The following is a 27,490-nucleotide window of genomic DNA, read 5'->3' on the forward strand; positions in this document are numbered from 1 at the left end:
GGGTTTTTATGTCCATAATGTAAAAGGACTAAATATCCATATTTTGAGAAGATTGGATCATAAACCTTTTTTGAACATTATTTTGGTCTATATACCCACCGACCCTTATATATACAATACATAAATATATTCCTTATCTATACATATAGAGAGTGACGATTTTAAATTAATTATAAACATACTTTCTATAAAATAAAAACAGTAAGATCTATTCATTATAGAAACAAAATTCATAATATAATATATACATAAATACATTTCTTACCTATACATATAAAGAGTGGCAATTCTAAATTAATTATAATAATACTTTCTATAAAATAAAAAACAGTAAATCTATTCATTATAGAAACAAAATTGATTATATGTGCATAAATATATTCCTTATCTATACGTATAAAAAGTGACGATTTTGTATTAGTTCTAAAAATAGTTTGAGTTAATTTCTACTTGGCCACCTACTTTGTGACCAGCTTCCTTTATGGCACCCTATTTTTCATAAATTCAAATATGGTCACAAAGTAGGGGGCCAAACAAGAATTAACTCAAATACTTTCTATAAAGATTCGTATAAGTATTTTTTATAGTTTCTATAATTTCATCATGAACAATAGAATTAATTCAAATATGGTAAATTTTGTTTTAGAAAGATTCTTAATTTTAATCAAATATTTCCAACTTCCACACGACATAATATAATATATATACACCTAATACTTCCAGCATTATTCAACACGAATAAGAAGCAAAACAAAGTTAGAGAAGCAAAAAGAATCGATAATGAGTGGTTCAGCAGCAGGTAGTTCAACAGCAGGTAGTTCGGCAACAGGGATTTCAGCAACAGGTAGTTCAACAGCAGGTAGTTCGGCAACAGGGATTTCAGCAACAGGCAGTGAACTTACTCTACTTAGACCAAGTGATTGGCCAATACAAAAGAAATTATCACTTCATGAGATACAAAACAATCGTGTTGGATTACCAATGAATCTTGTTAGGTCACAGATCTTGCCCTTCTTGGGTACTACAGAAGAAAACAATGTTAAACTTGTTATATATGATTACGATGATGGTACTCCATATGATATGACATTAACTAATGAATATAACTTGTATCATTTGAGGAAAACTGAAGGAATGGCACTCAATCATATCAAGAATTTTGAAAAAGGTCAATTCTTTAGAATGGTTTGGAATGTTAAGAATTCTCGTTTTTACTTCTCTATTAGGAACGACTAGAGAGACTAGGGATGAGAGAAAGAGAAAGAGGTACTTCTTTCGCTATCAATTTATTAGTATTAGTAAGTTATCAATTTATTAGTATTAGTAGAAAATGGTGATAGGATCAGAACTAGAAAAATTTGAAGATTTGATTCTTTAGGTCTTTCCTTATGGTTTATTTTATTTTATTTTTGTGTTGAACAATGGTTAATTTTAATTGAATAAATAAATGAATATCTATTTCTATTTTATGTTTTTTTTATTGTTTTTTCCATCGCTGATCGTTGTCGAATACAATATTCTTCTCTAATGGTTCTACTTCTTTGTATCTATTATTATTTATTTCTACATCAATGTGAAGATTCTACTTCTCTACATCTTTCAATATTTTATGGTTTCTACATCGATTATTATTTTATGATTATGTTTTTCAGACAAGCTTAGTGCCCATGTGATGCTTGCTTAATGAGCAGGTGTGTGGATTTCAAAACATTTCCCCTGAGGAAATCAGCCTAAAAAAGTGTGTATGAAATCAGGCTGAACCTTAAGTTTAAGACGGAAACATCAGTCAACAGTTGGTAGCCCAAGTGATTCCAAAGTGTTGACATAAATTCCAGAAAGCCCTGGAGGTCCTACTAGGTTATTTGAATTGGGATTATGAGGGTATAAATAATGTTGTTGGGCTTCAGGCCATTGTCTTGTTGGGCTATAGACCCGGTCTCGTTAGTGTTTGAGTGGGCGGTTATCGAGTTTATCACATCCATGATATATCAAATGCCAAATATCACGACTTACGTAGATCGTAGTCGTCTTTCCAAAAAAAAGACGGAAACATCAAATTTGGAATGACTAAAGTTAATTTCAAATGTGATATGCCACATTTGGTAAAATTGTAAATTATATGTATTGCACATGCGTAAAATATCATATTATATAAACAAAATTTCAGCGTTCACAAACTCTTAAACTAAGCGAAATACTGAGGACATTTATAAATGCATAGCCTATGGAAGTAATATTGCGTTTTGCACTTTACATTTATGTGATGTACCAGAAGAGAAGTGATTCTCTACAACTCTATTTTTTTGAAATAGAATACATTAAACATCAAAGCAGTTTACAACAAACAATATAGAAAAACAAAATTACAGAACCAAAGAATTGCATGATATAATTTTGATTTGCATAGCATTCTTCATTTTGTATCCTGCGAGGTCGACAACTCATCCTGTGAATGATATGGAAATTGATCCTAGGAGTCCTCCTGGTTGATTGAAAGATAAAACTTGTACCTAACTTCCTGTAACATAGAAGATGGATTAAACAGACACCCAAAGTTCCAAGAAGAAACGGTGATTTCTGCAAGAAGGAACTAAAAAATGACTCTGATTTATCTCGCTAGTACTCTCCAAACACAAAAACCATATCAACTCGAGTTCTGATGAATAGACCTGGTACTGGGGATCGCCTTCATAGCATGGGTATAAATACAAAGCTAATCCAACAAATGATCGCAAATGAATTACGCATAAAGGTGGAAGTGAAAATGTTAAGGAATTTGGATAAAGTGTTAAATCTATTCGATGACCGAAGACAAAAGTAATCGACAAAAAATGATCTGTGACATGAGAAACCAAAAGGGGCCGACAAAAGTGGAAATTAATATCTAGCGAGTCATCCTCGAAACCATATCAATGCAACCATCCGTTTTCCCGATACCCTAACGCCTGCTTCTTCAATCTTCTTCAGTTTTAGGGTTTTAAAATAGAAAATAAAGAAAAAAAAAAACAGAAGAGCAAACATTTAAGTCCTCTTTCAACTGAAGGGACATGATTTTTCAACTTCTCTCGCCTTATCAACGAAGAAATCGAAATTCACATAAGGGCTTCACAAATCAAAGAAGAAAAACCAGACCTGACCGAATTAAGCACTCTAATATGAATATCCGAAAATAAGGCAGCGATCAAGCTTCCTTTAAAGTTGTAAGAGTTTTCAACATTTTACTAATTCTCTAGATTTTTTTTTTGTTTAAGAGAAAATTTTCATGGTCGTTACTGTTTTTGTTGTTCGAGTTATTCAGAATGATTATTTCAATCAGATTGCTTCAATTGAGATTGATTATTTCAATCGGATTGCTTCAATTGAGAATGATTTTTCAATCGGATTACTTCAATTGAAAAAAATAAAATACTGATTCTTTAGGTGCCTTAATTCTTCTCTTTCAATCCTTAGCAAAAAGCTGAAAATGAAATGTGGGGTTTGATTTTTATAGAATCACCTAAATTATCCGGGCAACTTGTATTAGAGAAAAGGTTCCTAAAGCCCATCCAGGGAAATATGGGTTCTTTACCTTGTATTTGTTTTTTAGATTGTTATTTTGGACTTCACCATTTTTTTTTCATTATGAATGAATTGAGCATTCCAATTGTTTTACTGTTAAACTCCCAAAGGCAAGAGGAGACGAGGAAAACTGGTCTCTGATGATGCAAAAAGTGTTAATATCACTCAATAGTCATCTTACTGATGTCTTTCAGGGTCTAGAAGAAGGTATATAGTAGGAATTTCTCGACTATGTTGGATTTCTTCTTTGCTCTTTTTTTTCCTTAGAATCTCATTGTGGTTATTAACGAGTACCAAGAACCTCATGACCAAGGATAGAGCCCTGCTCTCTGCAACGGAACGCAACACATGATACACCACAACCAAGTTAGGTTTCTCATATCAGCGCCATTAAAATTTCCGTCTATGGTTATATGTTGTAGAAATAAAATCAAGAGAAGTTAGTAGACTGTTGGTTCCTCCAGGATAGGAACCCCCTCCTCTCTTAAGAGGAAATGCGTCAGTCGAGACCTCAAATCAAGCTGCAAACAAGTCTAAGAAGTTGGTACTATCCAGAGTATCTCCATTAATGGTTTGCTGTTGTAAAATGCTGACTGTTCCTTATCCTGTCCAGGTACAGATTGATAGTATCTTATGGTTTGCATTTTAACTTATTCTTAGTTTAGAACATTTTGATTTAAGTGAGTCAGCATAAAAATGTCTCGTAAATTCGTAATTGCCTTCCAGGTGACTATTCTTGTTCGCCCTTTACTAGCGCTCATTAGGAGAGTGCTATTGGTGGATGGTTCACTGTCAGATTCCTTAATGGCCTTCTTGACAGTAACGCAACAAGAGTTTATTTGTTCAGTGCTTCCAGTTTATTTGGTGGATTTAGCATGAAAGCAGCAAACCTGTTTAGTGACATGATCTTGGACTGCGATCTTATGGATTTGGGATACTCAGGGCCCGCATACACATGGGTCAATGGAAGAGAAGAGAACACACACATTCGGGAAAGGTTGGATAGAGTATTAGTTACATCAGATTGGCGAGTCCGATTTTCAGATGCACATGTCAAACTTTTACCTAGATTCAATAGCGATCATGCACCAATTATCTTACGACTAAATAAAAGCAGACCCAAAGGGAAGCCCCCATTCCGCTTTGAATCATTCTGGCTTGAACACTCTGAATTCGATGAAGTAATTAAGAATGAATGGGGGAAAATTGAAGGGGAAGTAGTAGAAAAATTACCAATACTCGCCGGTAAACTAAAAGCATGGAGCAAGAAATCTGTGGGTCAACTATTTCATCAGATAGAAGAGAATAAGAAAATATTGTTACAAATACAAGAAAGGATACCATCAAATGAGTCTATCGAGGAAGAGAATGCAGTACAAGCAAAGCTCAGGGAGTTGTATAAAATGGAGGAAAAGTTCTAGAGTCAGAGAGCGAAGTAACATTAGATACAAGACAACGACCGTAACACTAAATTCTTTCACCTTTGAGTACTGAGCCGAAGAAAGAAAAATAACATATTTGCTATTAGAATAGAAAATCAAACATGGACAACGGATCAAGAAAAAATAGCTAACAGATTTATTGATTACTTTTGCAGGTTTTCAAGAGATGAAGTAGTAACTAATCTCCCAATATCCATGAGTTTATCCGAGCACCCATTATTAGAAGAACAGAGTACAAACCTAAGTCGAGCACCATCTCAGGAAGAAATCTACAACATTTTTAGAAATATGAAGTCGTACAAAGCCCCAGGTCCGGACGGATACTCAGCCCTATTTTATAAGAAGTGTTGGAATGTTATTGGAGATGAGGTAACAAGACAAATCAAATATATATTTGAGACAGGGAAATACCAGGTACAATAAACCACACCCATATTGTTCTTGTACCGAAGATTCAAAACCCAGAGAACCCAATTGATTTTAGACCAATAGCTATGTGTAATGTGTTGTATAGAGTTGTTACCAAAATTTTAACTAACCGAATCAGTCCATTATTATCTGGTCTAGTATCTCCGGTTCATAATGCATTTGTGCCTGGTAGACAGATTACAGATAACATTATTATAGCACAAGAGATGTTCCACTTCTTGAGAAATACATCAGTAAATCAAGGAGCTTTTGCACTCAAAGTTGACATGGCAAAAGCGTATGATCGGGTAAATTGGAAATTCTTGAGCGAAGTATTAATCAAATTCGGAATAATAGGCAAAACTCACGAGCTCATTATGAACTGTGTCACTACAACATCCTACTCTATATTGATTAATGGCAGGCCGAAAGGAAATTTCAGAAGTGGAAGAGGGCTTAGACAAGGCTGCCCCCTTAGCCCATACTTGTTTATTCTATGTTCGGAATCGCTAACAAGATTAGTAAATCAAGATGAAGAAGCAGGACTATATAATGGGTTGCGAGTGAATCGACATGCCCCTAGTGTGATCCATCTCATGTTTGCCGATGATCTGTTCTTCTTCGGAAAGGGTACGGAGATAAATATAAACCAACTGAAGGCACTTCTGGAGCAGTATGCTAATTTCACTGGGCAGCAAATCAATTATAACAAGTCATCGATTCAGTTTAGTCGTAATTGCTCCGTGGGAAGAAAAGGAACCATTATGCAAACGATGGGGGTCAAGGAGATGAAAATAGATGACAAATACCTGGGTAATTACCTTCTGAAGCCTAAATACAAATGCAATTCGTACGAGTTCTTGGTACAAAAGATGTCATCAAAATTGTCAGGGTGGAAGAGGAATTCGTTGTCGCATGCAGGTAGAACAATACTCCTAAAGAACGAATTAGCATCTCTGCCTACCTTCTTCTTGTCTACAAATTTGGTTCCGAAAAAAGTTTTGAACGATACCAAAGGAACTTTTTGGTGGGGGCATGAAGTAAATACAAAGAAAGATCACTATATAGGGTGGCAGAAATTACAGAAAGATATGAAACAAGGAGGATTAGGCATCAGAGACATGAACCTAGTGAACTAGTCATTAATTGGAAAGCTTGTTTGGCGATTTCAGTATGAAAAAGAAGCATTATGGCTGCGTGTACTGGTGGCCAAATATGTGAAACATAGAGATTTCTGGACACACAACAACAATGGTCCAGCTGCAGCAACTTGGAAGAGTATGCTAGAGATGGGAAGATTCATTGAAAAAGGTAGATGTTACTCCGTTGGAAATGGCGAAAAAATTCGAATCTGGGAAGACCCTTGGGTCCCCTCCATTAGAGGATTCCGACCAGCAAAGAAACAAGAAGTGGAGAAGTACCAGTTGTATCGGGTATGCGAACTAATTGACCAAAATAGGAAACAGTGGAAGAGTGACTTAATAATGGAAGTGTTTGACGAACTTTCTGCGTGGGAGATTCAAAAAATTCAGTTTGGAGGCATGAGAGACGAAGACGAAATGATTTGGATCTATACAGAACAAGGAAACTTCACATCCAAATCTCTGTATAAATTATTAAAAAATGAAACACCCTCTTCCTCTAACGGAAACAATACTGTCTTAAATGAATTTCCATGGCATAAATTTTGGAATAACATTGAGATAGCACCGAGGATACTGATGTTTGTTTGGAGGCTACTAAATGATGCACTACCTACAAAAGTGAAGGCGCCGAAGTTTAATCAAGTCGAATAAAAAATCTGCTCAATGTGCAACGAGGAGGAAGAAGTTATAAACCATCTATTTAAAGACTGTAGGTTTGCTAAAGAAGTATGGGTACAATCTCCACTTGGCTTCAGAGTGTAGTCAGGAAATACGATTGTTGAGTTAATTAGAGATTGGATCGTAGAAAAGGCTGAAGATGAAGGAGTTTGGTTAAGCTTCTACTTTCTCCGGTACATATGGAAGACTAGGACCCTTCAAGTATTTGAAAACACATCCCCTGACAGTTTGAAGGTGATAAAAGGAACGATTGATATGTGGTCGAATTTCCATCCAAACAAAGGCACTGAAAACAATAGAGTGGATCAAACACATTGTAATAGACAAAGTGAGAATTGGAGTCCACCACCTCCTGGTAAGTATAAAATAAATGTTGATGGCTCACATATCGATAATAGGGGAGCTGCCGCTGCTGTTATGAGAAACGAAAATGGGGATTATATCGCAGCAATATCTGAATGCTTCAACACTAATAGCCCAATAGTTACTGAAGCAAAAGCAGTATTACTAGGAATACGACTAGCAACTAAACTTAACAACAGTGATATTGGAGGGAGATGCAATGAATGTGATGCAAGCTTGTGAGAAAAAGAACACAATTCCATGGAGAATCAAGAACATAATATCTGAGATTCGAAATGAATCGGCAAAACTGAACTCAGTTGTATTTCGGCATGTATGCAGAAAAGCAAATGGTGTTGCACACAAATTAGTGAAAACTGCTATAGAATCGAAGCTTTGTAAACAATGGGGCGGAGTGTTAAATACCACCTTGCATTGGTAGTCTTTTAATTTCAGAAAAAGAAATTCATGTAATTCCTAATTCGAATGGTCAATAATAGGCGAAAGCCGAATTTCATCAAAAAAAAATAACGAGTCATTTCTCCGTGGAGGTAGGTCTTGAGTTATTTCATGAAGATCATGAAGATTAACCGGCGTCCGACCTTACCAAGACCGCCCTTGCTCTAACGAAACCAAGGGCTCCTTGTTTCTTTAGGATCACCAATTTTCTCTCTCTACAAACCGAACCATCATTGTCGATTCTTTGCTGAAATTGATTTAGGACCATAACATTCATCGATTGGGGACTTCCACACACACTACAAACAATTTTTTTTTATTTCATCCCAAATTGAGTTTGCAGAAAACCCTAATTTCTTGTTAGAGATTTCAAATTCCACAAGTTATTTATTTGTGGCAGCTTCTCTTACCACTATTTTGTGACAGTCTTTTGCCACAGTTTCTTGCTGTTAGAATATTTTTCTTTGCGACAGAGTGTGAGTGTCACCTTATATCCACCTATTTCTGTTGTGACAATTTTTCTCTCACTTTCCATTCAATATGTGACACCAAGATAGATTAATTTCATCTATTTTTCTTTCCGAATTCATCCATGACATTTCCAAAGTCATACCTTGTTTATGACGACTTTACCTCTCTACCAAAGTTTTAGATTTTCCCTTCAACGGAGAAAGAATTCCTATTTTGGCTTTTAATTCGGGGATCCAACCCGCGAAATAAAATATATTATGATGATTTTCTTTCTTATATACCAATTATATTTTGGACTTTCCTTATCATAAATAGAATATATCTATTTTGATCTTTAATTCGGATTCACCCGACAAATTTTCAAAACCATACTTTCTGTATGATGACTTCTCTTTCTTACCAATTATATTTTGGACTTTTTCCACGACAAATAGAATATTTTCTATTTTGATTTTTAATTACGGATTCACCCGTAATAATTTCAATATCATACTTTGTTTATGATAACTATGTTGAGGCATGATTCATTGAGCTCGAGCTCACACGGTGGTTTGTGAGCTCGAGCTCCACGACCGTCCATCTCCAGATGCTCTTAAAAAGAGTCGTCCATCTCCACATGCCCTTAAAAAGCCAGTTGTATATTCCTTAAAACAAGGGGTTGTTAAAGCCAATAACAAATAACCCCTAGTTCATATTTATAATTACAAAAATACAATACAAAGATAAATCTTCTTCGGCCTAATTAACGAGTTCTAGGGTTTTCTTTTGCCCGTCTTCTGATGCACCCGAAAAGGTTGCACACCCAAGCGGAGGTATCAAGTAGTAATCCGGCGAAGCCGGGATCGATCCAAGGATAGGAATGTATCTTGGATATCGAATGGTCTTATTCGTCAGTTTAGATATCAAAGGCTTACTTCGACAAAAGTGGGAATAAACAAAGATAATGTGAGGTTTATAATCGAATAAGCAATAAGAAAATTAAGTAAGTAAAACAAACTAAAATATCAATGTAAGATGGCGAGAGATATTTGAGAGAAGAGTTCGGAGGAACAAGAGTCGGGAACAACAAGTGAGAGAAGTGTCGAGGTCCGGGAATCCGATGTGGTGAACTTACAACTATGCACGGTCTAATCGAATGGATTGATACAAACCTAGTCTCGATTCCTAAGGTGGATGTTCATAAGCACTACGTATGTCCGGATATAATACTTAGTCAAATAAACTTCCTAAACGAATAAAACCGAATCATCGATCACATTGCCTAATTGATTAACTATGCGAAGTACTTGATAAGACACATGAAAAAACGATTGAAACAAGTAGTCGAAATAAGAGAAGATCAATTTATTATCAAACACATTAAATTATCACAAACACAATCACAAATTCATCAAGATTTCATCCCTAGACCTCAACAAGTTAATTAGCTACTCATGTTCAAGCAAATATCGAGATTCAAAGTTAGAGAAGAAACCACACACATGATTTTATAATTTGAAACACTAAGAATCACAAAATGAGTTGATAAAAGTAACTTAACACTAAGTTAATATGCTTTTGAAGTACTTGACAAGATGGAAAATAAGTAGAAAAATGGAAGAACAAGAGAGAAAGTAGTAGAAAATGGGTTTTTCCAGCTGAGATTTGGGTTCCACTGTGCAGCCAAACAGTTCCTCCAAGAAGAAGAAATTTCCAGCCAAGAACACTTTCCAAACGGACCCCAATCTCCTTCCAACAAGCTAATGTTTACTCCTTTTCAAATCCAGCCACCAATACTTTGAAACCGCCCCTTAATTCTCTAAAACTACTTATTAAAACCCATTCAAACCACCTTTCTCATTAGCACAAACCGCCTATTTTAATCCCACTAAAACTACTACCAATAATTAATACTCACCAATACCACCTAGCTCCCTCCTTCCTGATTTCTTCTTTCAAGAAAACCACCAATGCCACACCACTAAACCAAAACTACCCTTTTTAATTCTTCCAAACAGCCTTCCCCCAAAGTCACCAGCCACCCAAAAATCGTGAAGACCTGTTGTCAAATCCCGCCTGGTTCTCTTTCTCTCTCCCTCTCACCTCGCCTGCCCCTTGCACCTCCAGCAAAATCCCCTCCTCCAGCCCCCTTCTTTCTTTTTCTATTTTCACTCCAAAACCCTAGAAAAACTTCTTGGTCATACTCTTTGACTTGGGCTAACTCTTCATGGGGGTGTTCATAAAATCTCTAATTGCTCATCTTCTTTACACAAGTGGGCTTGGGTTTGGGTTATTGCTTCTCATTAAGAAATCAAATTGGGTGCCCTCATCATTCTCTACATCTAGCTTTTAGCAAAGACCGAAATATCCATCGACTTCTTATGCTCACCATTTCTTCATCCGAACTCCGATTCGATTCTCGTCTTCACCGTTGCGTTCATCATTGACTCTACTTTCCATTGGTCCAAATGACCAATTTGCCCTTCAAGCGCCTTTCTTCCATTTTTATCCGTTTTTCTTGTTCAACTCCATAGATAGTACCTAATCAAAAGAATTTTATAACTAATCAAAATAAAAGTATAAAATGGACTAACTTATTTAAACTAAGTGACATAAATGTGGTGAATTCATACCACATCATCTTCTTCAACCAAATTAACTATTCAATCAACACTGCCGTCTTCTTCCTTCTTCCCCATATGCATAAGCACAATCTTTTACTTTCTCTATAGGGTTTGTGCTTCAACAATTTTTTCTCTCTCAATCGCTTTCTTGATGCTTGGGTTTGTTATTTTTTTGTTTAATCTGATCAATGTCAAAGTTCATGAATGAAAAGAATTAGCTTTTGCGGCTCAAATCCAACAAAAAAAAACCACCTTTTTGCCGAATCTGATAAGGTTTTTATTAATCAATCTTTGTTTGAAATACGGGAAAGAATTCGTCCATTGTAAACTTTTCAAACTTATCTCCAAGTTTCAGTTTCACAACCTCACCAAAGGTGTTGATATTTTTGAGTTTTAGATAAAGAAGATTTAGAGAGAGAGTTTTAGATAAAGGGACTGAGGTTAGCAAAGAACCATTCACACAGAAGAGTGGTGATAGAAGGAGATTCGAAATCGATTATAACAGCTTGTGAGTCGAAGAATACTAATATTCCTTGGCAAATTCGAAATATAATCAATGATATACATGATGAAGCACAACTGTTTGATGAGGTGAAATTTTATGCCATTCCTAGAGAACACAATGAGATTGCTCATTATCTAGTAAAAGAGGCTTTCATGCTTAAACTATGTAAACAATGGGAGGAATTCAATCCCCCACAATGCATTGTAAGAGTGTTAGAATTGGAGCTACTCTCATGTAGCTGAATATTGGAATGAATAAATAAGGCCAACGCCAAATTTTATCAAAAAACAGAGAGAGAGAGAGAGAGAGAGAGAGAAAGAGAAGACAGTCGAATAATACCAGCACCAAAATCAGAGGACATTTGCGTCTTTAAAAATATGTCAATATTACACTTCCTTATATTAAGGAAAATTACAACCGTGGGGTCAATCTATGGAGATGGACGGCTGTGGAGCTCGAGCTCACAAATCACCGTGTGAGCTCGAGCTCACTAAATCATGCCTCTAACTTTTATTTCTTTCCAAGTTCTATTTTTTGAAATTCCTTTCACCTAATAGAATCTCTTCAACGAATAGATTATCTCTTCAACGAATAGAATATCTCTATTTTTAATTCCGGCATTATATCCGTGATGTTGCATTTTTTTGGCAATGAAATTCATGTCGACCATTGTTTTGGTTGTTCCTTCTCCAACATTTTTTGGCATTACGACAATGATTTCTTGTCGATTTTAAACAAAACAATATTATTTTGTTACTCATTAGGTCACTTCTTGACCATTTTCACCCGACAATGATTCTCTTGTCGACATTCACCTTCACAACATTTTTGTTGACATTTTCTTTCCCATTGTTCCTACAATGACCAATTTTATATACATGATAATAATACATGTAATTCGTTGTCATTGATATTCGTTCAATCTTTGACCGCATTTACAAACGTTTTAGTTGCGACTTAATCCGTCAATCATCTTCACAACGCATCCACAATATGAGAATTGCAAGAAGACGAATACAAAGAATCAACAAGTATTTTTCTCTCTCCAAGTCGGACACAGATCGAAAATAAGAGATCTGACGGTCAAAATGAGTTCCAGAAATAATATATGTGTGTAACACGTGTATGTACGTAACGGATCGAGAATACGAGATTCCAGATCAAGAAGAATTCAGAATATATTTGAAGATATGTAATATTTAGTATAATATATTAAGAATATCTCTTGTAACTATCTAATGGTAATAGGAGAGGTTTCTAGGAATCAAACTCATCGAGTTCTGTCTGACCGATGTAACCGATCAAAACCACATACAATTGTATGTGGAGATTATTAATAAAGAGTTATTTCTCCGTGGATGTAGGTCTTGAGTATCCGACCGAACCGCGTTAAATTATCATGTCTTTACTTAATGTCCATATATCCGATTATTATATAATCGTGAATTTAACAACAAAATGACGTGGATCTGAATAAACTTCATAAATTGATGGGGCACCCTCGACGTACCTCCCGGTTTAATATTTTGAATTTTGCATCTTATTCGTCGCTAATGGATGGACAAATAAAGGTAGTCTATCCTGTAGTTATTTTCATATGCTTTCTCATCTTGTGCATAATCTATTTTTTGAATGACGTCTAACATTGTCGTAATTGGAAGTTTCCGGACCTTTTTAATCATTCAATGAAGCTTTCAGAAAGTTAAGAAGAAATATTTTCGTACCTATTAGATAAAGAATTTGGTGGCCAATACGTGGACAACCGTTTTTCTTATATGGACAACTATCTTATGTGGACAACCAAAATAATTAATTTTTTTATATGGACACCAGTTTCTAAAGGGACAACTATCTATTATTTTCACTCAAGTCCTCTTAAAATTGGATGTATTATTTTAACACCTCCCTCTTTTTTCATAAATCCTAAGTAAGTTTGGTCTTCTTCTACTACTTCATCTTCATCATCAACCCAAAATTCTAGAGAGAGAATTTTTTTTTTGGAAAATATTATGACATCAAACAAAGGGAAGGGAATTGTTGAAGAATATTCCTAACCAGAAAGATCAGATCTAAAAACCCTAAAACCCGTTAAACTTTTAAAACTTAGAAATTAAAAATTTCAAAACCCTAAATTTTGTACAAACAAGTAGAGTTGCTCGTGCTTCGTGAAAAATCGACAAAACACAAGAGATCTTAATTTCTGAGTTTTTGTAAAAAAAAAAAAAAATCTGACTTGCCAATTTCGTAGATTTCCTACGAAAATTTGGCAAGACAGAAGGAAACTTGCCACGAAAATCTAGCATATTTTCGTAGATTTCTCACGAAATTCTGGGAATTTCTTCTTCACTTCGATTTTTTGCCTTGAAATTGTTTTGAATTCTTTCAAACTACCAAAACGAAAATACAAAATAAAATTAAAAAAGTTAGAGTTTTTCCTCAACAATGTAGGGTTTGATTAAAACATATCTAGAGTTTGATAAAAAAAACAAAGGGAAGTAGTAGAAACTATAGTTCACTAAAAACAAAGAGAAGTGGTAGAAACTATAGTTTACTAAAAAATAAGGGAAGTGGAAATTGATGAGTTTTATCTTCTTCATTCATCTAGGGTATGATAAAAAAACAAAAGAAAGTGGTAGAAACTATAGTTTACTTTTAGTAGCAGTACAAGAATAAGAATAAGACTAAGAAGAAGATGATGAAGAAGAAGAAGACAACTTAGGTTTTCAATTTTGAACTATTATTTTGTTAATGGTCCACAAGTTAGTAACTGTTAGTATTTAAGACTTTATGGAGTTCTCCCCTTATTAAATCAAAGTCAACTACGTCAAGCATAATTGACTCGCACCGGGCCCAAAAATAATTGTCCATATAAAAAAAACAGTTGTCCACGTATTGCCCACCAAGAATTTAAGTACAGATAGTTAGCAAAATTATAATCTTGACAACATCGATTTGACTTATGTGAAAACTTTTACAGAAAATTAGTTGCAAAATATAATTTGTTGTTTGTAAGTGAATATTATATGTAGCATTAAATGAAGTGAATTACATTTAAATCTGTTTGCACGGTAAAATATGTTAACATCACAAAATGTATATGATGGCGAACTATAGTGACTTGCAAGAAAAACCAAAGTCATTTTACCGGATTTAGACAGGGCCGTGCTTGGGCCCGTGCCGGCAGGGCGGCCGCACAGTGCCTCCCACCGACAAGGGCCCATTTGCAATAATATCCTTATAGCTATTGTTTATAAAATATAGATACACGCACGTACATAAAACATCTCTTAGCGGGGCTGGTTGGAAGTGCCTTATTCCATCCGTTAGGCGAGGGTTCGAAACCCACTTCTTGCAAATTAATGTTCATGGTACATTAATTATTTTTAGAAATAGATATTCTAAAATTTGTAAAAAAAAAAAGAGGTAATTTCTAAAAAGGTCAAAATAATATTGAAAATGAGTAGAAAAGCACAAAACATTTGAAAATTATTATTCAGGTCAAAAAGTGTGCAAATACTAAAATACCCTTTTTTGTCATTTTGTGTAACTAAATTCTTTTATTTTTCTGTAAACTTTAAATCGATATAATTTTTGTTTGAGATGTCGGATTTCTATAAAAATTATATATTTAGAAATTATATTTCATTAGCTTTTTAACAAGATCCACTTTCAATACTTTTTTTCAAAAAAAAAACCCCAGAAAAAACGACGTTTTTTTCTTTACGTTTTTCTGCAAACGTGTTTGCAACAATCTGTTATGCAAACGTGTTTGCAACAATCTGTTATGCAAACGTGGTTGCAACAATCTGTTCTGCAAACGTGTTTGCAACAATCTGATCTGCAAACATGTGTTTGCATAATGTAAACTGCAAACATGTGTTTGCATAATGTAAACTGCAAAACTGTGTTTGCAGAATATCGATTGCAAACATGATTTGCATATCTTGCGAACTCGTTTTGCAAATCGAGAATATAAACTATTGGTATGTTCGAACCACTCGGTCCAACTCAATTGGTTGATGCATCAAATTATTCAAAATTTTCACTGCAAAAGAACAAGCTATCGAAGTTGTTTTGATGATTCGACAAAGTAACAAGAAATATATTGATAAACTAAATTCTTACAGACAAAAGTATCATTCTTCGAATCAGAAAATTAATACAATAAAAACTAGATATACATACTTGATACTACTGCTACGAGAAAGAATAACTTATCTTGTCACTACCACGTAACATTCACTATTCAGCACCATTTTACTATGTTAATCGAATATCTAATGTTACAGTAAAGAGTTCTCGTATAAGTCAACTGCAACTAGTTGTTGAGTTCTAGAATCACATCGACATTAAAATCATAATCCCACACAACCTCATATCTAGCAACAAAACCAGTGTCATCCACCATATAATATATGAAAATCATAATCCCATCTAATTGACCAATAGATGATTTCCAATTGAAAAGCAAACCAACTATGATTCAGAACAATTTGCAATTTTTACTGAATCTTAAAAGCGCAATTTACTAGTACAAGAAGCCCCATATCCCTGTTATTCAATGATTAAATACAAAAAATAACACCTATAAATGCATGACAAATTGACAAACGCGATAAAATCAAGTCCAATATATAGGTTTTCTTCCAGAAACTCACAATCGCAAAAGGAGGTTTCGAACTATTAGCATCTGCGACAATTAAACCTGATTTTTCCCACCACGCGTACCATCTACAACAGAAACACTCATAAGTATCAATTACCAAGGAGAAGGAACCGTCATTTTCCTTTTCGATCCATATAACAGTCTCCTATTTCTCAACTATATTAGGAACAAAAAAAGTTGCACTTCAAGCATAACCAAGTAGAAGGTGATAAATGGTTCATATCAACAACTGTTGATGAATTATGTCATACTGTTAAGTGGAAACTACAATGTAGCATAACTAAGGTTTTAAGATTGTATATTAAAACCAGAAGTCAGAATTGTATCTCTGGCAAACATTCATAAGCGTAAAAACTACGAAGGTTGAAGTGGTATTGACTGAAGTTTTAGTATATACAAAAAGATCAGGCTTGTTTTGGATCCCCATTTTCGGGGGCACCTGGAGTGGTACTGCCATTTCTTTTCGAGCTAGAATGCTCTGTAATGGTCCTGCCCATGAACTTCCCTGCTTTGTTGAAGCCGCTTCCAACAACACCAAAACCCGACCCAACAATTCCTGCACCAGCTCCAATTCCGCTACCACCAAGCCCGACACCAACCCCAAGTCCACTACCAACAAGCCTAACACCAGCTCCAATACCAGACCCTACCAGTCCGACTCCAGAACCAAGTGCATCCATCGTGTTCCCTATCACACCTGCGTCTTTCAATTTTTGCCTCTCTTCTAGGATTCTTTTTTCTTCTTCGAAGGCTTGCATCTGCTCTTCCTTATTGAATTCGTGGTACAAGACCCGCATACCAAATTTGTCTCTCCTTCACAAGTTGATAGATATATAAGAGGAAATATTTGGACAGAAATCATTTTCGAAAATAAGATGGTTTATGCTACTTGTTTAACTTGAAAAACTATTTCAAATAAGGATGATGAAGACCGACTTACCGTTATGGTTATAGTTCCACGATCCTTCTTATCTTTAATTCTTAACATGTCGAGAGATGACAGTAATCCCAGCTCAATCTCTTTTGGAGTTTCGGACTCCAAATCTATCAAAGGTAATTTTGCTATGCTTGAAAAGTCAAGTACGTAGTAAGTACAGAAGTAGAAGCAGCAACATAAATATTCATCTCAACTCCCAATTTCACCACAAAACCATGTAATTGCACCCCCTCCGATACACTTTCACAAGCGGGTAAACACTAGCTAACATAACGGAAATTGGTCGAAACCCTACAACTCCTAAGTACTTAAACACTAAGAAAGCATCTCTACAACACCCATTTTGTGATAACCCAGAAATTACAGCATTAACAGAAGAAACATTTCTTTAAGGCATTTTATCAAACAACTTAAGACCATTCTTTAAAAGATTAACTTTGACCATTCTTTAAAAGATTAACTTTCATGTACATACCTGTAAGAGTTGTAGCTATAAAAACTTCATCATCTAAACCAGTTTTCATAGGTTGGGCATGGATTTCAACACAAAAGAAGCTAAATTTAGCTTCCCACGAGCATTCATGTACATAGCCCTTGTTCGTCATCAAATTTTGGTCATCGTTTTTCTAGAGTTTGAATCATTGACATCAGAAACGAATCTGAACTTAAGTTTTGTCGAATTCGAAGAACAAGATGCATCGAAGAAGAAGAAGACTCGCAGAAGAATCGGAGAAAGTGGAACAAGAAGAAACCAAATTTCTTATTTTTTTTAGAGAGAGAACTATTTTAGAGGGTGGGGTTATTTTGGGAATGAAAATAAAAGAAAGTGACCTTATTGATAATTATCAATATTATTTCAAACTTTACCTCTTATTACATACAAAATTTTGGTAACTTCTACCTAATAGAAAATAATCTAGACTTTTTTGGTTATTTTGATAATATTTTCATCCTAACAAGTCATTTATCCAAAAAAACTCGAAGGTATGTATGTGAAAATCATGATACAAAAATGCTACATCCAAAAACCCACTTTTAGATTCTAAACTATATCTTGTACAAAGAAAGAATACATTTTAAGAAAGAAATTATAATTTGTTCAAATTTTGCACCTTAAATGTCATGCACGATAGGAGTCATGGGCAGTGGGGAACACACTCCTAACTTCATTGATAATTTCAACATGTCGATCTGGTAGGTGTATCTTCTTTGTACATCCACCACAATGTTTTTTTTTTTTTTTAAATAAATAACGTGCCCGCAAATTTTTAAATGCTGACAGAGATACTATAAATGCAAATATACCATTGATGTCATCCTTTGCAACGACAACAAGATGCAACTATTGAATATGGTCTTCGCGAAGGTTTCATCAACATATATAACATGTCGAAAATGTTGAAATCCATAGATAGATGCACAAAGAGCAATAATAAATCTATGATTTATTTTGTCGATTTGAAAATCAATTTGACTATTGGATTGGTGCATTCCAATGCATCTACGTACTGCTTCAGCTTCGTACAAGAATATGTCTTCTTGAACAAAATTGTTTTCTTGGCAAACTTTTTACTCCGTAAGTATGGTGTTAGCTTTGATCGATACCGTAGTCTTCGAGAAACTTCTCTGTAACGTCTGATGTACTCTTATGTGAATGTTTTCTAATATCTTGACCGATGAAATTATCGGTCAATTAAATAGACAATTTGGGTTCACTAGGCTTAATAATAACATCTGCGCGACCTTTTTCTTTTTGTTGAAATATCAAAAAGATCCAAGCTATTTCACTTATGTTCAAAAAGATATAATAGTGTCTGTAAATCTACAAACACAAGGGTCAAATGTTTTGATCTCGGAGCAATAAGAGATTTAACTTTAGAATTTAGATAGCTCCTTACGTTCCACGTGATATAGTGCAGTATTAAAATAAATTGTACGTAAGAACTAGGAAGAAGACATATGATATCACATAGGGCAGTAATAAATTACTATTTTCATGATAAAATGAAACTTTCCAATCTTAAAGATTAAAATAAAAGACAGTAAGATCTATTCATTAAAGAAAAAAAAATTCATTATATATACATAAATATATTCCTTCTATATATATATATAGAGAGTGACTATCCAAATTAATTCTAAAAATACTTTCTATAAAATAAAAAACACAGTAAGATCTATTCATTGTAAGATCTACTTATTATAGAAACAAAACTCATTATATATACAATACATAAATATATTCCTTATCTATACATATAGAGAGTGACGATTTTAAATTAATTATAAACATATTTTCTATAAAATAAAAACAGTAAGATCTATTCATTATAGAAACAAAATTCATAATATAATATATACATAAATACATTTCTTATCTATACATATAAAGAGTGGCAATTCTAAATTAATTATAATAATACTTTCTATAAAATAAAAAACAGTAAATCTATTCATTATAGAAACAAAATTGATTATATGTGCATAAATATATTCCTTATCTATACGTATAAAAAGTGACGATTTTGTATTAATTCAAAAAATAGTTTGAGTTAATTTCTACTTGGCCACCTACTTTGTGACCAGCTTCTTTTATGGCACCCTATTTTTCATAAATTCAAATATGGTCACAAAGTAGGGGGCCAAACAAGAATTAACTCAAATACTTTCTATAAAGATTCGTATAAGTATTTTTTATAGTTTCTATAATTTCATCATGAACAATAGAATTAATTCAAATATGGTAAATTTTGTTTTAGAAAGATTCTTAATTTTAATCAAATATTTCCAACTTCCACACTACATAATATAATATATATACACCTAATACTTCCAGCATTATTCAACACGAATAAGAAGCAAAACAAAGTTAGAGAAGCAAAAAAGAATCGATAATGAGTGGTTCAGCAGCAGGTAGTTCAACAGCAGGTAGTTCGGCAACAGGGATTTCAGCAACAGGTAGTTCAACAACAGGTAGTTCAACAACAGGTAGTTCGGCAACAGGGATTTCAGCAACAGGCAGTGAACTTACTCTACTTAGACCAAGTGATTGGCCAATACAAAAGAAATTATCACTTCATGAGATACAAAACAATCGTGTTGGATTACCAATGAATCTTGTTAGGTCACAGATCTTGCCCTTCTTGGGTACTACAGAAGAAAACAATGTTAAACTTGTTATATATGATTACGATGATGGTACTCCATATGATATGACATTAACTAATGAATATAACACGTATCATTTGAGGAAAACTGAAGGAATGGCACTCAATCATATCAAGAATTTTGAAAAAGGTCAATTCTTTAGAATGGTTTGGAATGTTAAGAATTCTCGTTTTTACTTCTCTATTAGGAACGACTAGAGAGACTAGGGATGAGAGAAAGAGAAAGAGGTACTTGTTTCGCTATCAATTTATTAGTATTAGTAAGTTATCAATTTATTAGTATTAGTAGAAAATGGTGATAGGATAAGAACTAGAAAAATATGAAGATTTGATTCTTTAGGTCTTTCCTTATGGTTTATTTTATTTTAGTTTTTTGTTGAACAATGGTTAATTTTAATTGAATAAATAAATGAATATCTATTTCTATTTTATGTTTTTTTTATTGTTTTTTCCATCGCTGATCGTTGTCGAATACAATATTCTTCTCTAATGGTTCTACTTCTTTGTATCTATTATTATTTATTTCTACATCAATGTGAAGATTCTACTTCTCTACATCTTTCAATATTTTATGGTTTTTACATCGATTATTATTTTATGATTATGTTTTTCAGACAAGCTTAGTGCCCATGTGATGCTTGCTTAATGAGCAGGTGTGTGGATTTCAAAACATTTCCCACGACAACGATCACACGGTGGATTTCAACACCAAAAGAAGCTAAATTTAGCTTCCCACGAGCATTCATGTACATAGCCCTTGTTCGTCATCAAATTTTGGTCATCGTTTTTCTAGAGTTTGAATCATTGACATCATAAACGAATCTGAACTTAAGTTTTGTCGAATTCGAAGAACAAGATGCATCGAAGAAGAAGAAGACTCGCAGAAGAATCGGAGAAAGTGGAACAAGAAGAAACCAAATTTCTTATTTTTTTTAGAGAGAGAACTATTTTAGAGGGTGGGGTTATTTTGGGAATGAAAATAAAAGAAAGTGACCTTATTGATAATTATCAATATTATTTCAAACTTTACCTCTTATTACATACAAAATTTTGGTAACTTCTACCTAATAGAAAATAATCTAGACTTTTTTGGTTATTTTGATAATATTTTCATCCTAACAAGTCATTTATCCAAAAAAAAACTCGAAGGTATGTATGTGAAAATCATGATACAAAAATGCTACATCCAAAAACCCACTTTTAGATTCTAAACTATATCTTGTACAAAGAAAGAATACATTTTAAGAAAGAAATTATAATTTGTTCAAATTTTGCACCTTAAATGTCATGCACGATAGGAGTCATGGGCAGTGGGGAACACACTCCTAACTTCATTGATAATTTCAACATGTCGATCTGGTAGGTGTATCTTCTTTGTACATCCACCACAATATTTTTTTTTTTAAAATAAATAACGTGCCCGCAAATTTTTAAATGCTGACAGAGATACTATAAATGCAAATATACCATTGATGTCATCCTTTGCAACGACAACAAGATGCAACAATTGAATATGGTCTTCGCGAAGGTTTCATCAACATATATAACATGTCGAAAATGTTGAAATCCATAGATAGATGCACAAAGCGCAATAATAAATCTATGATTTATTTTGTCGATTTGAAAATCAATTTGACTATTGGATTGGTGCATTCCAATGCATCTACGTACTGCTTCAGCTTCGTACAAGAAGCCATTGTACTATCTGGAAATTAATCCACCAAGGAGGGCTTCCACTTTTCGACAAAGAGATTGCTTTATGTTGTTGGCTCATCGGGATTAAAACAAATCAAATTTCTATTAGAATAGATATAGACGAAAAGAAATACTTGTCTTGCTGAAGATTGTAGTTCCTTCTCTTGTTCCTCATCCGATTATGATCTTTACTGTGAATCTTTACTAAAACTTTTTGAGAGGGTGCACTTCATTTGGGTGTCTCGGTCATATCTTTTTGTGTACAGACACATCCCAATGCTTGTGGGAAGACCAAGGAAAAACAATCGAACAACTTGTGGTCAAGGGATGAGGGGGTTAGACAACAGAACAAGTACCCCTTCCAACGAGAAATTAGATAATAGTTTCACTATTTCACATGGTTAAGACCTTTAAATTAACCACCATACACCATTATCTGAATTTCTCCATGAATATGGCATTCCGAATAGTCTATGAATATGGCAGTGAAATTAGTCAGATTAGCAAGGCTCTAATTGTGGCAGAATTTAAGTTTCAAGAATCGAGTATAAAACACTTAACATGATTGTCTTAAGATTGTTGGATTCGGGTTTACGGATTCGGATTCTTGAAAATTAAATAACACTATTATACTATAATATAAATATAAAAACGAAAAACTTATCTTGTTTGATCGAGGCGAGTGGTCACTCTTTCCTTAAGACAATCATGTCCCCGCATTGGTGCTAACGGTTCTATGGACATTTGTCTCCCAAGATACAACGATCGCGTCGTATAGAAAGAAGCACTACAATTCTATACGCTCCATCGAACTTTCCAATTACTATGCTCTCAAACGCGACTCTAGACGACTCAACTATTGTCTTTAAAATTTACTAAAAGCTGTCCAAAAAACTTATATATACAAAAGAGAAATCAAATTGAGTATTTATAGAGTTACTCATGACTCTACAAATCCACAAGATGTCCCTCCATTTGGGTTGTGACTTCCCATAACTTGTGTCTTTTCACAAGTAACCATTACATTTAATTTCACTCAAATAAAAAATTATTTATTATATAAACAATTTTCCAACAATTTGTTCAGTGCTTCCAGTTTATTTGGTGGATGGTTCACTGTAATTAAGGGAGTACGCAGGTAACCAAAATACAAAATCACATCTCCACATAATCTTCTATTTGTCCTCATGATATTCGTAGTTTCGTACGATGTGTGCAGGAAAATATATTAAATAAAAATAAGTAAACAGATAAGTAAATAAACCAAAAGAAGAAAATATTTTCGTATTCTAATCGCCTTTCTGGGTTTCTTTCGCAGTCAACTATTACCCTATGTTGCAGATGTGGTCCGACTTCTTACAGAGTATTTCAGAAAATGTGGATTCCCTGCACTGAGAATAAAGGTTTACTCAATAATGCAGACTTTGCTGTTGTCCATGGGGGTCGGTATGAAATGACTTCCCTATAGAGCCTTTTTATTTTCTTATATTTCAACACCAAAGCTGCATCTTAGGCAATCAACTAACTAGGACAGTAGGATTTTATTTTTTTCAAAACTAAAATCTGTTATATGATTTGTGTGTGTAATTTTTTTCTGTGCAACTTCCACCATGACCATTACCGAGTGAACCACCCGAGTTGCAAAAGCTTTTTTGTTTGAACTTAAATAGAGAGCAGAAAGAGTACTTGGATAAGTTTCTTGTGCATCCAACTTCGAAAAACAACAATTCAATAACCAAGAGATTCAACTAAATTTTATATATACACCTTGATAATCCTTTCATTCTATTCATGTTAGTTGGTGTGACTAATTCGTGAAGTATGATATTGAGCAGGAATGGCTCTATACCTTGCCCAGGAAGTAATCAACAATGCACATGTTGATTTAGAATCTATTTTCCAGGGAAGTTATGTTGCATCTTCCAGCATGTCAAAATCTGCAACTTACTCACTGAAGCCTTTCGGCATCAAAAAAAGGAAACATGCAACTACAAGTGCGGATCACCGGACTGGAATTGATTTGGAAGTGGAAATGCTTAATAACAAACGGCCTACTCCAATTTATGTTCAAATTGCTGCTTTATCCGCCCTCGAAGCTCTTCTTACAGTGGTACAATATTTATAAACATGATAATATTTATTTGAGTTAATTCTTATTTGACCCCCTACTTTGTGACCAGCTTCCTTTATGGCCCCCAAATATCTGTAAATTCAAATATGACCCCCCATTTTCATGTAAATGCCATAACTACCCCTCCTATTAATGTATTTTCAAAATAAACTTAATTAGTAAATATCTCTCTCTCCACCTCACTTCCACCTCACATCCCTCTCCACCACACATGGCTCTCCACTCACTTCTCTCTCTCTCTCCAACTCACCATTACCTTCTCCGACAAAGGTCGCCGGCGGATAATTTTCCGGTCGGCAACCGACCTTCAAATATTTTTTTTCTCTCACCTCTCTCTCTCTCTAAAAACTCCGGTGAAGGGAAATCAGTATGTTCGACCTTCAGGATGAGATTCTTCTACTCCTCTTTTGAACACCCAAACCAGGTTTATTTTTACTATCCATATAACAAGCAAAATATATTGATAATCCACATCCAATATTTCTAAAATTGCTTTAGCATCAAGTCATCAACTCCTAAACAGAGATCAAATATGAAGCAAACTCTAACAAAATGGAGAAAGTAATGATCACCCAAATCAAATTCAACATGAACTATTAGGTTTAAAAATCAAAAAAGCAGCTGAACAAGTTATAAGATGATTCAAGATCAAAGTGAAGTTGTCTAGATTGTTGTTTCACTTAATTCATCAGAAGCACTCATATTAGATAACCTAGAAATCCATTCTTTCATCTTAACTTTCCCTTCAAAATCAGGTGGTAATATATTAAGCTTATTAAGAGATCCAGATAGGTCATAAAGTATTGGATGAACTTGATCAACAACAACCATATTCAACTCAAAGTACCCATAGCTGTGATGAAATTCTGATGAAGTTATTATATCACGAACATGAGCTTTTTCAAGCTTTTCTGTTGCTTTAATGATTGCGTAGAGATCATCGAAGTTTTCATACATCTCTCTTTCTCTTTTGTCGTTGCATAATTTCACCTCCATTAGAATACAATTCTGAGCTTTCTCTCTCTAAATTTTCTCCTAATCAAAGAACCCCTTTTCCTACAAGAATCAATAAATCTGAACCAATTGAGTGTACACAAATTTCCCCAAAAGAAGACCTAAAATAAGAAGATTTGTAAAGCTTGGATCTTAATTGAATCAAAGTTTGAGATGAAAGTACACAAATAAAATTGAAAACCCTAAAAGTAATTCTGCTTTTGGAAGTATGAGTCGGACTTTATTAGGGTTAAAGAATTGAGATTGATTGAAAGGAAACCATAACTACACGAACAGATCTGTTGAAGAACAGATCTGTTGAAGAACAGACCGGATCTGGTCTGTTCTTCAACAGACCATAACTCCGGCGAAGGGAAACCTCCTTCGCCGGAGTTTTTAGAGAGAGAGACGAGAGAAAAACAAATTTTTTTTTTTTTTGAAGGTCGCCGGAGAAGTAATGGTGAGTTGGAGAGAGGGGGGTGAGTTCGAGAGAGAGAGATGAGTTGGAAAGATAGGTGAGGTGGAGAGGGAAATGAGGTGGAATTAGGATTTTTTTATTTTTGAAAATATATTAATGGAGGGGTAGTTATGGCAATTACATGACAACGGGGAGCCATATTTGAATATACAGATATTAGGGGGCCATAAAGGAAGCTGGTCACAAAGTAGAGGGCCAAATAGGAATTAACTCTATTTATTTCTACCTGAAAAACTGATGTGTATAATTTATAAAGAGTTAATTCCTATATGGCCCCCTACTTTGTGACCAGCTTCCTTTATGGCTCCCTTTTTTTCGTAAATTCAAATATAGCCCCCTATTTTCAAGTATATGTCAATACTACCCTTCCTAATTCTAAATTTAAAATATTTCAAAAAACTTATTTCCACCTCACCCCTCTCTCTCTCTCTCTCCACCTCATCTCTCTCTACAACTCACCTCTCTCTCTCTCTCCAATTCACCTCTCTCTCTTCCAACTCACCTCTCTCTCTCTCTAACTCACTCCTCTATCTCTCCAACTCACCTTCATCTTCTCCGATTAATGTTGGCGGCCGGAAAATTTTTCCGGTCGGCAACCTCCTAAAAAAAAAAAAAAAATTTTCCTCTCGTCTCTCTCTAAAAACTCCGGCGAAGGTGGTTTCCCTTCGCCGGAGCCAAGAACAGACCAGATCTGGTCTGTTCACGAGCAGACCAGATCTGGTATGTTTACGAGCAGACCTTCAAAGGTCTGCCGTGAACAGACCAGATCGGTCTGTTCACGGCTCCGGCGAAGGGAAACCCCCTTCGCTGGAGTTTTTAGAGAGAGAGAGATGAGAGGAAAATTTTTTTTTTTTTTTGGAGGTCGCCGGCCGGCGACTTTAATCGGAGAAGATGAAGGTGAGTTGGAGAGAGAGAGGAGTGAGTTGGAAAAAGAGAGAGGTGAATTGGAGAGAGAGAGAGAGGGGTGAGTTGTAGAGAGAGATGAGGTGGAGAGAGAGGGGTGAGGTGGAAATAAGTTTTTTTAAATGTTTTAAATTTAGAATTAAGAAGGGTAGTATTGACATTTACTTGAAAATAGGGGGCCATATTTGAATTTACGAAAAAAAAGGGCCATAAAGGAAGCTGGTCACAAAGTAGGGAGCCATATAGGAATTAACTCATTTATAAAGAAGGAAACATAGAAAGTTAAGATTTTCATTTCTTCGTATAATTTTGTTTTCAAACTATCAGATCCTTTGATGGATTATCTCTGCTTGACTGAGTAACTTATATGAACATTTGTAGGGAGGTGCCTTGAAATCAGAGTGTTGGCGCTCAAATGTTGATTTTCTTCTAATAAATAATGTGGCAACAATGTCTGGGAAGGAGGTTGGGCCAACGAAGAAAAGAATGCTTCCTGTCACTTATAATGAGCAAACATCAACTTGGGCTGATTTCCAACTTGCAGCCTTGAGTGCACCGTGAGCATCATTTCTCTCTCCAGCTCGTGTTCACCCCCCATATTTATCTCCAGGTCTTTACCTTTTTCGTACAGGTAATTTTCTAAGCTTTCCGAATGATCCTTTCTAGCTTTCCTAAGTTAGCTCCCCCCAGTCTCTAAACTATGTTTCATTCTAGAGAGATAGTAAGAACTATTTGTTGGCCTTAATGCGGTCTGACCCTAATCTTGAATCTGATGTTGCAGTAAAGCAAGAAACGGGAACAAAGCTTGCTGAATTCTGTGCCCGTGCTCTCTTATCCTTGGAAGTGCTCGTACATCCACGGGCCCTTCCACTGGTAGATTCTAGCAGCCACAACCAGAGTCGTGGCTGA

General features: G+C 34.7%; 1 long non-coding RNA gene and 2 pseudogenes across 1 annotated transcript; 1 reads left to right on the forward strand and 2 right to left on the reverse strand.

The window, feature by feature from the left end:
• Positions 1 to 780: 780 nt before the first annotated feature.
• LOC147555380 (uncharacterized) lies at positions 781 to 27,490 on the forward strand (annotated as a pseudogene).
• Positions 16,471 to 17,681, reverse strand: LOC147555381 (uncharacterized). Its single transcript, XR_015234865.1, has 2 exons — positions 17,218 to 17,681; positions 16,471 to 17,090 (listed from the first exon to the last, which is right to left on the reverse strand). It is a non-coding gene; the product is annotated as an uncharacterized LOC147555381 (long non-coding RNA).
• LOC147555382 (vacuolar protein sorting-associated protein 28 homolog 1 pseudogene) lies at positions 24,810 to 25,225 on the reverse strand (annotated as a pseudogene).

This window comes from Eschscholzia californica, unplaced genomic scaffold (genome assembly GCF_041429995.1).
Source record: "Eschscholzia californica isolate CP2 unplaced genomic scaffold, dmEscCali1.0.p SCAF_2, whole genome shotgun sequence".
In the NCBI taxonomy this organism is placed as follows: domain Eukaryota; kingdom Viridiplantae; phylum Streptophyta; class Magnoliopsida; order Ranunculales; family Papaveraceae; genus Eschscholzia; species Eschscholzia californica.